Here is a 13598-nt window from a genome sequence, read left to right as displayed (position 1 = left end):
AATTGATATGACCCTCTCTCTCGTTCTTTCCCCCTCTCCCCTTCGCTCATCCTCTCTCTTTCCCCCTTCGTTCGTTCGCTCCCCCTCTCTCTCTTCTTGCTTCTGCCCCCCGTCTCTCTCCTCAGGCGACGGCGTGGCTGTGTGTGTGGAGATGGTTCTAACAGGCTGTTGTCTGGACGACTGTGGAACACACTGCTGGTCTGCGGAGACGTCCTGAACACACACTCACACTCTGACACACACACACACACACACACACACACTCACACTCTGACAACACACACACACACACACACTCTGACAACACACACACACACACACTCTGACACGGTGACAACACACACACGACGCTGCCAGTGCAGCGAGAACGGATCCGTATCCACAAACTCTCTCCCTCCATCATACACACACACACACACACACACACTCTTGACTGTGTCCCAGTCGTGGTAGCTAGCGCGCGCGAGGTGTGTGTGTGAGACCGCCACAATGCCTAGCTCCACTATCAGACGTTCTGTGAAGAACATGGTGAACAATTACTCCGACGCGGAGAAGAAAGTCCGGGAGTCCACTTCCAACGACCCCTGGGGCCCTTCGTCCTCTCTGATGTCAGAGGTGGCCGACCTGACCTATAACGCGGTGGCGGTTCAGCGAGATCATGAGCATGATCTGGAGACGCCTCAACGACCACGGGAAGAACTGGAGGCACGTTACAAGGCGCTGACGCTGCTCGACTACCTGATTAAGGTAAAACTGTTACCAATCAAAAAAATCTACAACTTTACTATTCTTATTATTATTTGTCTCACGTTATGCGTTTTGAATAAAAACAAGTGTGGATTTGAATGTGAAATGCTGATTATTTTATTTTTTGGGGGGATGTACTGGGGGGCCCGTTTGCGCTACTCTTTCTGTAGTGCCTTTTTACGGGTCAGATGCAGAGCTGTTGCCGTACCAGGCGGTGATGCCAACCGGTCAGGATGCTCTCGATGGTGCAGCTGTAAAAACCTTTTTTGAGGATCTGGGGGCAGGTGACAATCTTTTCAGTCTCCTGACGGACGGGGAAACGCACCTAACCTAAACAAAGAAATTCATCCTAGCGTTTTGGCTTGGTTTTCTTTGAGCGTTTTCGGTCAGGATCCTAACTGGTATCCCGTATGTAACGTCTGAGATCAAGTTTGGATTCGACCCCTTTGACATTTTTCCAGACGGGGTCAGAGCGTGTGGCCCCTACAGTGTTTAATATGGTGTGTGTGTGTGTGTGTGTGTGTGTGTGTGTGTGTGTGTGTGTGTGTGTTTCCCAGACGGTACAGAGCGTGTGGCCCCTACAGTGTTTAATATGGTGTGTGTGTGTGTGTTTCCCAGACAGGGTCAGAGCGCGTGGCCCCTACAGTGTTTAATATGGTGTGTGTGTGTGTGTGTGTGTGTTCCCAGACGGGTACAGAGCGTGTGCCCCTACAGTGTTTAATATGGTGTGTGTGTGTGTTTCCCAGACGGGGTACAGAGCGCGTGGCCCTACAGTGTTTAATATGGTGTGTGTGTGTGTGTGTGTGTGTGTGTGTGTGTGTGTGTGTGTGTGTGTGTGTTTTCCAGACAGGGTCAGAGCGTGTGGCCCCTACAGTGTTTAATATTGTGTGTGTGTGTGTTTCCCAGACAGGGTCAGAGCGCGTGGCCCTACAGTGTAAAGAGAACATCTTTGCCATTCAGACTCTGAAGGATTTCCAGTACATCGACAGAGACGGAAAGGACCAGGGAATCAACGTCAGAGAGAAGAGCAAACAGCTGGTGGTTCTGCTGAAAGACGAGGAGAGACTGAAAGGTGAGGAAGAGGAGGGAGGTGGTGGTTCTGCTGAAAGACGAGGAGAGACTGAAAGGTGAGGAAGAGGAGGGAGGTGGTGGTTCTGCTGAAAGACGAGGAGAGACTGAAAGGTGAGGAAGAGGAGGGAGGTGGTGGTACTGCTGAAAGATGAGGAGAGACTGAAAGGTGAGGAAGAGGGAGGTGGTGGTTCTGCTGAAAGACGAGGGAGAGACTGAAAGGTGAGGAAGAGGAGGGAGGTGGTGGTTCTGCTGAAAGATGAGGAGAGACTGAAAGGTGAGGAAGAGGAGGGAGGTGGTTCTGCTGGAAAGATGAGGAGAGACTGAAAGGTGAGGAAGAGGGAGGTGGTGGTTCTGCTGAAAGATGAGGAGAGACTGAAAGGTGAGGAAGAGGGAGGTGGTGGTTCTGCTGAAAGACGAGGAGACTGAAAGGTGAGGAAGAGGAGGGAGGTGGTGGTTCTGCTGAAAGATGAGGGAGAGACTGAAAGGTGAGGAAGAGGAGGGAGGTGGTGGTTCTGCTGAAAGACGAGGAGAGACTGAAAGGTGAGGAAGAGGGAGGTGGTTCTACTGAAAGATGAGGAGAGGGAGGTGGTACTGCTGAAAGATGACGAGAGACTGAAAGGTGAGGAAGAGGGAGGTGGTGGTTCTGCTGAAAGATGAGGAAGAGGAAGGAGGTGGTGGTACTGCTGAAAGACGAGGAGAGACTGAAAGGTGAGGAAGAGGGAGGTGGTGGTTCTGCTGAGAGACGAGGAGAGACTGAAAGGTGAGGAAGAGGGAGGAGGTGGTTCTGCTGAAAGACGAGGAGAGACTGAAAGGTGAGGAAGAGGAGGGAGGTGGTGGTTCTGCTGAGAGACGAGGAGAGACTGAAAGGTGAGGAAGAGGGAGGTGGTTCTACTGAAAGATGAGGGAGAGACTGAAAGGTGAGGGAAGAGGAGGGAGCTGGTGGTTCTGCTGAAAGACGAGGAGAGACTGAAAGGTGAGGAAGAGGGAGGGAGGTGGTGGTTCTGCTGAAAGACGAGGAAAGACTGAAAGGTGAGGAAGAGGGAGGTGGTGGTTCTGCTGAAAGATGAGGAAGGAGGTGGTGGTACTGCTGAAAGATGAGGAGAGACTGAAAGGTGAGGAAGAGGAGGGAGGTGGTGGTTCTGCTGAAAGATGAGGAGAGACTGAAAGGTGAGGAAGAGGGAGGTGGTGGTACTGCTGAAAGATGAGGAGAGACTGAAAGGTGAGGAAGAGGAGGGAGGTGGTGGTTCTGCTGAAAGATGAGGAGAGACTGAAAGGTGAGGAAGAGGAGGGAGGTGGTGGTTCTGCTGAAAGACGAGGAGAGACTGAAAGGTGAGGAAGAGGGAGGGTGGTGGTACTGCTGAAAGATGAGGAGAGACTGAAAGGTGAGGAAGAGGGAGGTGGTGGTTCTGCTGAAAGATGAGGGAGAGACTGAAAGGTGAGGAAGAGGGAGGTGGTGGTTCTGCTGAAAGACGAGGAGAGACTGAAAGGTGAGGAAGAGGGAGGGAGGTGGTGGTTCTGCTGAAAGATGAGGAGAGACTGAAAGGTGAGGAAGAGGGAGGTGGTGGTTCTGCTGAAAGATGAGGAGAGGGAGGTGGTACTGCTGAAAGGAGAGGAGAGGGAGGTGGTACTGCTGAAAGGCGGGGGAGAGGGAGGTGGTACTGCTGAAAGGAGAGGAGAGGGAGGTGGTACTGCTGAAAGGCGGGAGAGGGAGGTGGTACTGCTGAAAGGGGGGGAGAGGGAGGTGGTACTGCTGAAAGGCGGGGAGAGGGAGGTGGTACTGCTGAAAGGGGGGGGAGAGGGAGGTGGTACTGCTGAAAGGCGGGGAGAGGGAGGTGGTACTGCTGAAAGGCGGGGAGAGGGAGGTGGTACTGCTGAAAGGGGGGGAGAGGGAGGTGGTACTGCTGAAAGGAGAGGAGAGGGAGGTGGTACTGCTGAAAGGAGAGGAGAGGGAGGTGGTACTGCTGAAAGGGGGAGAGGGAGGTGGTACTGCTGAAAGGCGGGGAGAGGGAGGTGGTACTGCTGAAAGGCGGGAGAGGGAGGTGGTACTGCTGAAAGACGAGGAGGGACTGTAGGCTGGGGAGCTTCATAGTTGACTGTACTGAAGACTGGGGCGGTAACCCGGTGTCTTCAGAAATAGACAGTAGGATTTAACACCAGGCGTTGCTGCCTTCTCTTCCACTTCATACAACACTAAGTTTTGTACAACTAGGACGTCTTAAAGATGTGTCAAATCAATGATATCTTGCTCACGGCGACATCTTTGCATTTTGATTTGCTAGCTGAAGTATCCAATGGCAAGATCAAGCTTCTGGATTACAGCAGAGATATTCTAGTCTCTACAGATTACATTCCCATCTTGTTTTCTTCGTTACAGCAGAGATATTCTAGTCTCGACAGATTACATTCCCTTCCTTGTCTTCTTGGTTACAGCAGAGATATTCTAGTGTCGACAGATTACATTCCCTTCCTTGTCTTCTGGATTACAGCAGAGATATTCTAGTCTCTACAGATTACATTCCCCTCCTTGTCTTCTGGGTTACAGCAGAGATATTCTAGTCTCTACAGATTACATTCCCCTCCTTCTGGGTTACAGCAGAGATATTCTAGTCTGGGGTAATGTCCTGTCTGGGGTAATGTCCTGTCTATCATAGACCACTCTGTCCAGGTGAGGTTAGTGATGATGATGATGGTATGTTGTCCTGTCCAGGTGAGGTTAGTGATGATGATGATGATGATGGTATGTTGTCCTGTCCAGGTGAGGTTAGTGATGATGATGATGATGGTATGTTGTCCTGTCCAGGTGAGGTTAGTGATGATGATGATGATGGTATGTTGTCCTGTCCAGGTGAGGTTAGTGATGATGATGATGGTATGTTGTCCTGTCCAGGTGAGGTTAGTGATGATGATGATGATGGTATGTTGTCCTGTCCAGGTGAGGTTAGTGATGATGGTATGTTGTCCTGTCCAGGTGAGGTTAGTGATGATGATGGTATGTTGTCCTGTCCAGGTGAGGTTAGTGATGATGATGATGGTATGTTGTCCTGTCCAGGTGAGGTTAGTGATGATGGTATGTTGTCCTGTCCAGGTGAGGTTAGTGATGATGATGGTATGTTGTCCTGTCCAGGTGAGGTTAGTGATGATGATGGTATGTTGTCCTGTCCAGGTGAGGTTAGTGATGATGGTATGTTGTCCTGTCCAGGTGAGGTTAGTGATGATGGTATGTTGTCCTGTCCAGGTGAGGTTAGTGATGATGGTATGTTGTCCTGTCCAGGTGAGGTTAGTGATGATGGTATGTTGTCCTGTCCAGGGTGAGGTTAGTGATGATGGTATGTTGTCCTGTCCAGGTGAGGTTAGTGATGATGGTATGTTGTCCTGTCCAGGTGAGGTTAGTGATGATGGTATGTTGTCCTGTCCAGGTGAGGTTAGTGATGATGGTATGTTGTCCTGTCCAGGTGAGGTTAGTGATGATGATGGTATGTTGTCCTGTCCAGGTGAGGTTAGTGATGATGGTATGTTGTCCTGTCCAGGTGAGGTTAGTGATGATGGTATGTTGTCCTGTCCAGGTGAGGTTAGTGATGATGGTATGTTGTCCTGTCCAGGTGAGGTTAGTGATGATGGTATGTTGTCCTGTCCAGGTGAGGTTAGTGATGATGATGATGGTATGTTGTCCTGTCCAGGTGAGGTTCGTGATGATGATGATGGTATGTTGTCCTGTCCAGGTGAGGTTAGTGATGATGGTATGTTGTCCTGTCCAGGTGAGGTTAGTGATGATGATATGTTGTCCTGTCCAGGTGAGGTTAGTGATGATGGTATGTTGTCCTGTCCAGGTGAGGTTAGTGATGATGGTATGTTGTCCTGTCCAGGTGAGGTTAGTGATGATGATGGTATGTTGTCCTGTCCAGGTGAGGTTAGTGATGATGGTATGTTGTCCTGTCCAGGTGAGGTTAGTGATGATGATGATGGTATGTTGTCCTGTCCAGGTGAGGTTAGTGATGATGGTATGTTGTCCTGTCCAGGTGAGGTTAGTGATGATGATGATGATGATGGTATGTTGTCCTGTCCAGGTGAGGTTAGTGATGATGGTATGTTGTCCTGTCCAGGTGAGGTTAGTGATGATGATGGTATGTTGTCCTGTCCAGGTGAGGTTAGTGATGATGATGATGGTATGTTGTCCTGTCCAGGTGAGGTTAGTGATGATGGTATGTTGTCCTGTCCAGGTGAGGTTAGTGATGATGATGATATGTTGTCCTGTCCAGGTGAGGTTAGTGATGATGATGATGGTATGTTGTCCTGTCCAGGTGAGGTTAGTGATGATGATGGTATGTTGTCCTGTCCAGGTGAGGTTAGTGATGATGGTATGTTGTCCTGTCCAGGTGAGGTTAGTGATGATGGTATGTTGTCCTGTCCAGGTGAGGTTAGTGATGATGATGATGGTATGTTGTCCTATCCAGGTGAGGTTAGTGATGATGGTATGTTGTCCTGTCCAGGTGAGGTTAGTGATGATGATGATGATGGTATGTTGTCCTGTCCAGGTGAGGTTAGTGATGATGATGATGATGATGTATGTTGTCCTGTCCAGGTGAGGTTAGTGATGATGATGATGATGGTATGTTGTCCTGTCCAGGTGAGGTTAGTGATGATGGTATGTTGTCCTGTCCAGGTGAGGTTAGTGATGATGGTATGTTGTCCTGTCCAGGTGAGGTTAGTGATGATGATGATGGTATGTTGTCCTGTCCAGGTGAGGTTAGTGATGATGATATGTTGTCCTGTCCAGGTGAGGTTAGTGATGATGATGATGATGATGGTATGTTGTCCTGTCCAGGTGAGGTTAGTGATGATGGTATGTTGTCCTGTCCAGGTGAGGTTAGTGATGATGATGGTATGTTGTCCTGTCCAGGTGAGGGTTAGTGATGATGGTATGTTGTCCTGTCCAGGTGAGGTTAGTGATGATGGTATGTTGTCCTGTCCAGGTGAGGTTAGTGATGATGGTATGTTGTCCTGTCCAGGTGAGGTTAGTGATGATGGTATGTTGTCCTGTCCAGGTGAGGTTAGTGATGATGATGATGGTATGTTGTCCTGTCCAGGTGAGGTTAGTGATGATGATGATGATGGTATGTTGTCCTGTCCAGGTGAGGTTAGTGATGATGATGGTATGTTGTCCTGTCCAGGTGAGGTTAGTGATGATGGTATGTTGTCCTGTCCAGGTGAGGTTAGTGATGATGGTATGTTGTCCTGTCCAGGTGAGGTTAGTGATGATGGTATGTTGTCCTGTCCAGGTGAGGTTAGTGATGATGATGATGGTATGTTGTCCTGTCCAGGTGAGGTTAGTGATGATGATGATGGTATGTTGTCCTGTCCAGGTGAGGTTAGTGATGATGGTATGTTGTCCTGTCCAGGTGAGGTTAGTGATGATGGTATGTTGTCCTGTCCAGGTGAGGTTAGTGATGATGATGATGGTATGTTGTCCTGTCCAGGTGAGGTTAGTGATGATGATATGTTGTCCTGTCCAGGTGAGGTTAGTGGTGATGATGATGGTATGTTGTCCTGTCCAGGTGAGGTTAGTGATGATGATGATGGTATGTTGTCCTGTCCAGGTGAGGTTAGTGATGATGGTATGTTGTCCTGTCCAGGTGAGGTTAGTGATGATGATATGTTGTCCTGTCCAGGTGAGGTTAGTGATGATGATGATGATGGTATGTTGTCCTGTCCAGGTGAGGTTAGTGATGATGATATGTTGTCCTGTCCAGGTGAGGTTAGTGATGATGATGGTATGTTGTCCTGTCCAGGTGAGGTTAGTGATGATGGTATGTTGTCCTGTCCAGGTGAGGTTAGTGATGATGGTATGTTGTCCTGTCCAGGTGAGGTTAGTGATGATGATGATGGTATGTTGTCCTGTCCAGGTGAGGTTAGTGATGATGGTATGTTGTCCTGTCCAGGTGAGGTTAGTGATGATGATGATGATGATATGTTGTCCTGTCCAGGTGAGGTTAGTGATGATGATGGTATGTTGTCCTGTCCAGGTGAGGTTAGTGATGATGGTATGTTGTCCTGTCCAGGTGAGGTTAGTGATGATGGTATGTTGTCCTGTCCAGGTGAGGTTAGTGATGATGATGGTATGTTGTCCTGTCCAGGTGAGGTTAGTGATGATGGTATGTTGTCCTGTCCAGGTGAGGTTAGTGATGATGATGATGGTATGTTGTCCTGTCCAGGTGAGGTTAGTGATGATGGTATGTTGTCCTGTCCAGGTGAGGTTAGTGATGATGATGATGGTATGTTGTCCTGTCCAGGTGAGGTTAGTGATGATGATGATATGTTGTCCTGTCCAGGTGAGGTTAGTGATGATGGTATGTTGTCCTGTCCAGGTGAGGTTAGTGATGATGATGATGGTATGTTGTCCTGTCCAGGTGAGGTTAGTGATGATGATGATGGTATGTTGTCCTGTCCAGGTGAGGTTAGTGATGATGATGGTATGTTGTCCTGTCCAGGTGAGGTTAGTGATGATGGTATGTTGTCCTGTCCAGGTGAGGTTAGTGATGATGGTATGTTGTCCTGTCCAGGTGAGGTTAGTGATGATGATGATGGTATGTTGTCCTGTCCAGGTGAGGTTAGTGATGATGATGATGGTATGTTGTCCTGTCCAGGTGAGGTTAGTGATGATGATGGTATGTTGTCCTGTCCAGGTGAGGTTAGTGATGATGATGGGTATGTTGTCCTGTCCAGGTGAGGTTAGTGATGATGGTATGTTGTCCTGTCCAGGTGAGGTTAGTGATGATGATGATGATGATATGTTGTCCTGTCCAGGTGAGGTTAGTGATGATGATGATGATGATGATGATGATGATGGTATGTTGTCCTGTCCAGGTGAGGTTAGTGATGATGATGGTATGTTGTCCTGTCCAGGTGAGGTTAGTGATGATGATGGTATGTTGTCCTGTCCAGGTGAGGTTAGTGATGATGGTATGTTGTCCTGTCCAGGTGAGGTTAGTGATGATGGTATGTTGTCCTGTCCAGGTGAGGTTAGTGATGATGGTATGTTGTCCTGTCCAGGTGAGGTTAGTGATGATGGTATGTTGTCCTGTCCAGGTGAGGTTAGTGATGATGGTATGTTGTCCTGTCCAGGTGAGGTTAGTGATGATGGTATGTTGTCCTGTCCAGGTGAGGTTAGTGATGATGATATGTTGTCCTGTCCAGGTGAGGTTAGTGATGATGATGATGGTATGTTGTCCTGTCCAGGTGAGGTTAGTGATGATGATGATGGTATGTTGTCCTGTCCAGGTGAGGTTAGTGATGATGGTATGTTGTCCTGTCCAGGTGAGGTTAGTGATGATGGTATGTTGTCCTGTCCAGGTGAGGTTAGTGATGATGGTATGTTGTCCTGTCCAGGTGAGGTTAGTGATGATGATATGTTGTCCTGTCCAGGTGAGGTTAGTGATGATGATGGTATGTTGTCCTGTCCAGGTGAGGTTAGTGATGATGATGGTATGTTGTCCTGTCCAGGTGAGGTTAGTGATGATGATGGTATGTTGTCCTGTCCAGGTGAGGTTAGTGATGATGATGATGATGATGGTATGTTGTCCTGTCCAGGTGAGGTTAGTGATGATGATGATGGTATGTTGTCCTGTCCAGGTGAGGTTAGTGATGATGATGGTATGTTGTCCTGTCCAGGTGAGGTTAGTGATGATGGTATGTTGTCCTGTCCAGGTGAGGTTAGTGATGATGGTATGTTGTCCTGTCCAGGTGAGGTTAGTGATGATGGTATGTTGTCCTGTCCAGGTGAGGTTAGTGATGATGGTATGTTGTCCTGTCCAGGTGAGGTTAGTGATGATGATGGTATGTTGTCCTGTCCAGGTGAGGTTAGTGATGATGGTATGTTGTCCTGTCCAGGTGAGGTTAGTGATGATGATGATGGTATGTTGTCCTGTCCAGGTGAGGTTAGTGATGATGGTATGTTGTCCTGTCCAGGTGAGGTTAGTGATGATGGTATGTTGTCCTGTCCAGGTGAGGTTAGTGATGATGATGGTATGTTGTCCTGTCCAGGTGAGGTTAGTGATGATGATGGTATGTTGTCCAGGTGAGGTTAGTGATGATGGTATGTTGTCCTGTCCAGGTGAGGTTAGTGATGATGATGATGATGATGATATGTTGTCCTGTCCAGGTGAGGTTAGTGATGATGATGGTATGTTGTCCAGGTGAGGTTAGTGATGATGATGGTATGTTGTCCTGTCCAGGTGAGGTTAGTGATGATGATGGTATGTTGTCCAGGTGAGGTTAGTGATGATGATGGTATGTTGTCCTGTCCAGGTGAGGTTAGTGATGATGGTATGTTGTCCTGTCCAGGTGAGGTTAGTGATGATGATGGTATGTTGTCCTGTCCAGGTGAGGTTAGTGATGATGGTATGTTGTCCTGTCCAGGTGAGGTTAGTGATGATGATGATGATGATGATGGTATGTTGTCCTGTCCAGGTGAGGTTAGTGATGATGATGGTATGTTGCTCCTGTCCAGGTGAGGTTAGTGATGATGGTATGTTGTCCTGTCCAGGTGAGGTTAGTGATGATGATGATGATGATGATGGTATGTTGTCCTGTCCAGGTGAGGTTAGTGATGATGATGGTATGTTGTCCTGTCCAGGTGAGGTTAGTGATGATGATGGTATGTTGTCCTGTCCAGGTGAGGTTAGTGATGATGGTATGTTGTCCTGTCCAGGTGAGGTTAGTGATGATGATGATGATGGTATGTTGTCCTGTCCAGGTGAGGTTAGTGATGATGGTATGTTGTCCTGTCCAGGTGAGGTTAGTGATGATGGTATGTTGTCCTGTCCAGGTGAGGTTAGTGATGATGATGGTATGTTGTCCTGTCCAGGTGAGGTTAGTGATGATGGTATGTTGTCCTGTCCAGGTGAGGTTAGTGATGATGATGATGATGATGATGGTATGTTGTCCTGTCCAGGTGAGGTTAGTGATGATGGTATGTTGTCCTGTCCAGGTGAGGTTAGTGATGATGATATGTTGTCCTGTCCAGGTGAGGTTAGTGATGATGGTATGTTGTCCTGTCCAGGTGAGGTTAGTGATGATGATGATGGTATGTTGTCCTGTCCAGGTGAGGTTAGTGATGATGGTATGTTGTCCTGTCCAGGTGAGGTTAGTGATGATGGTATGTTGTCCTGTCCAGGTGAGGTTAGTGATGATGGTATGTTGTCCTGTCCAGGTGAGGTTAGTGATGATGATGATGATGGTATGTTGTCCTGTCCAGGTGAGGTTAGTGATGATGATGATGGTATGTTGTCCTGTCCAGGTGAGGTTAGTGATGATGGTATGTTGTCCTGTCCAGGTGAGGTTAGTGATGATGATGATGGTATGTTGTCCTGTCCAGGTGAGGTTAGTGATGATGATGGTATGTTGTCCTGTCCAGGTGAGGTTAGTGATGATGGTATGTTGTCCTGTCCAGGTGAGGTTAGTGATGATGATGATATGTTGTCCTGTCCAGGTGAGCGTTCCCAGGCTCTGAAGACGAAGGAGAGGATGGCCCAGGTAACCACTACAGGGGCGGTGACACCAGGTCAGGGTTTTGGCAGAGGTTCGTCTCAACCCAACCTGTCGACCTCCTACAGCGAGGAGTACGGCAAGTCAGAGGGGTCACCTGCATCTTACCACGGCTGTGAGTAGACCTAACTCTCTCTCTCTCTCTCTCTCTCTCTCTCACACACACACACCACACACACACACACACACACCACACACACACACACCACACACACACAGTGTGTGTGGTGTGTGTGTGTGTGTGTGGTGTGTGTGTGTGTGTGTGTGAGAGAGAGAGAGAGAGAGAGAGAGAGTTCCCCTTCTGTCCTTCACATGACTGGAATCTGTTCCTCTTCCCTCCCTTCCCCCTTCACGTGACTGGAATCTGTTCCCCCTTCTCTCCTTCACGTGGCTGGACTCTGTTCTTCTTCTCTGGAGAGCTCCGTGTTTATCCCTCCTTCACCGTGGAGAGAGAGAAAGAAACAACACTTCCTCTCTCTCTGGCCCCAGTCACCTCTGACCTTTAGGTCACAGCAGTGGAGCTCCTAGGTCTCACGTGTGTGTGTGTGTGTGTGTGTGTGTGGTTATGATAAATGTGGTGGAAACTGTGTAGCAGCTGAATCAGCCAATGAGAGCGGGGCTGGGGGTTAATATAATGGAAGGTGTGGAGGTGTTGTCTTTATGAGACGGGGTTAATATAATGGAAGGTGTGGCGTTTTCTTTATGAGACGGGGTTAATATAATGGAAGGTGTGGAGGCATTGTCTTTATGAGACGGGGTTAATATAATGGAAGGTGTGGCGTTGTGTTTATGAGACGGGGTTAATATAATGGAAGGTGGGGCGTTGTCTTTATGAGACGGGGTTAATATAATGGAAGGTGGGGCGTTGTCTTTATGAGACCGGGTTAATATAATGGAAGGTGTGGCGTTGTCTTTATGAGACCGGGTTAATATAATGGAAGGTGTGGCGTTGTCTTTATGAGACCGGGGTTAATATAATGGAAGGTGTGGCGTTGTCTTTATGAGACCGGGTTAATATAATGGAAGGTGTGGCGTTGTCTCTTATGAGACCGGGTTAATATAATGAGGTTATTATTGAAGGTGGAAGGAACCATGTTTTTTCAGTACTTCATTAGCATATTTATTATTTCCATGACGGATTAAATGCAGTTTATTTTTGGGTTTTTCCTTTTCATGGTTTGTAGTACTGAGAGATACCAGAGCTATATTTATACTTCACTAGGATCTCTGTCTGTAGGCTGGCTGGCTGGCTGGCAGAGAAGGGCTGGCTGGCTGGCTGGGAGGAGGGCTGGCTGGGAGGAGGGCTGGCTGGGAGGAGGGCTGGCTGGGAGGAGGGCTGGCTGGGAGGAGGGTTGGCTGGCTGGCTGGGAGGAGGGTTGGCTGGCTGGCTGGGAGGAGGGCTGGCTGGTTGGCTGGCTGGCTGGCTGGCTGGCTGGCTGGGAGGAGGCTGGCTGGCTGGCTGGCTGGCTGGCTGGCTGGCTGGCTGGGGAGGAGGGCTGGCTGGCTGGGAGGAGGGCTGGCTGGTTGGCTGGCTGGGAGGAGGGCTGGCTGGCTGGCTGGCTGGCTGGCTGGCTGGGAGGAGGACTGGCTGGCTGGCTGGGAGGAGGGCTGGCTGGTTGGCTGGCTGGGAGGAGGGCTGGCTGGCTGGCTGGCTGGGAGGAGGGGCTGGCTGGTTGGCTGGCTGGCTGGGAGGAGGGCTGGGAGGAGGGCTGGCTGGCTGGGAGGAGGGCTGGCTGGCTGGCTGGCTGGGAAGAGGGCTGGCTGGCTGGCTGGGAGGAGGGCTGGCTGGCTGGCTGGGAGGAGGGCTGGCTGGCTGGCTGGGAGGAGGGCTGGCTGGCTGGCTGGGAGGAGGGCGGCTGGTTGGCTGGCTGGCTGGGAGGAGGGCTGGCTGGGAGGAGGGCTGGCTGGTTGGCTGGCTGGTTGGCTGGCTGGCTGGGAGGAGGGCTGGCTGGCTGGCTGGCTGGCTGGCTGGCTGGGAGGAGGGCTGGCTGGCTGGCTGGCTGGCTGGGAGGAGGGGCTGGCTGGCTGGGAGGAGGGCTGGCTGGCTGGCTGGCTGGGAGGAGGGCTGGCTGGCTGGCTGGCTGGGAGGAGGGCTGGCTGGCTGGCTGGCTGGGAGGAGGGCTGGCTGGCTGGCTGGGAGGAGGGCTGGCCTGGCTGACTGGGAGGAGGGCTGGCTGGCTGACTGGGAGGAGGGCTGGCTGGCTGACTGGGAGGAGGGCTGGCTGACTGGCCGGGAGGAG

At 50.0% G+C, this 13598-nt stretch overlaps 1 pseudogene; it reads left to right on the top strand.

Moving 5' to 3' along the window:
- The first annotated feature begins 473 nt into the window (after positions 1-473).
- Positions 474-11510, top strand: LOC123741910 (epsin-2-like; annotated as a pseudogene).
- The last annotated feature ends 2088 nt before the right edge of the window (positions 11511-13598 follow it).

This window comes from Salmo salar, chromosome ssa03 (genome assembly GCF_905237065.1).
Source record: "Salmo salar chromosome ssa03, Ssal_v3.1, whole genome shotgun sequence".
NCBI classification, from domain to species: Eukaryota; Metazoa; Chordata; class Actinopteri; order Salmoniformes; family Salmonidae; genus Salmo; species Salmo salar.
This window is presented reverse-complemented; position numbering and strand designations above follow the sequence as displayed.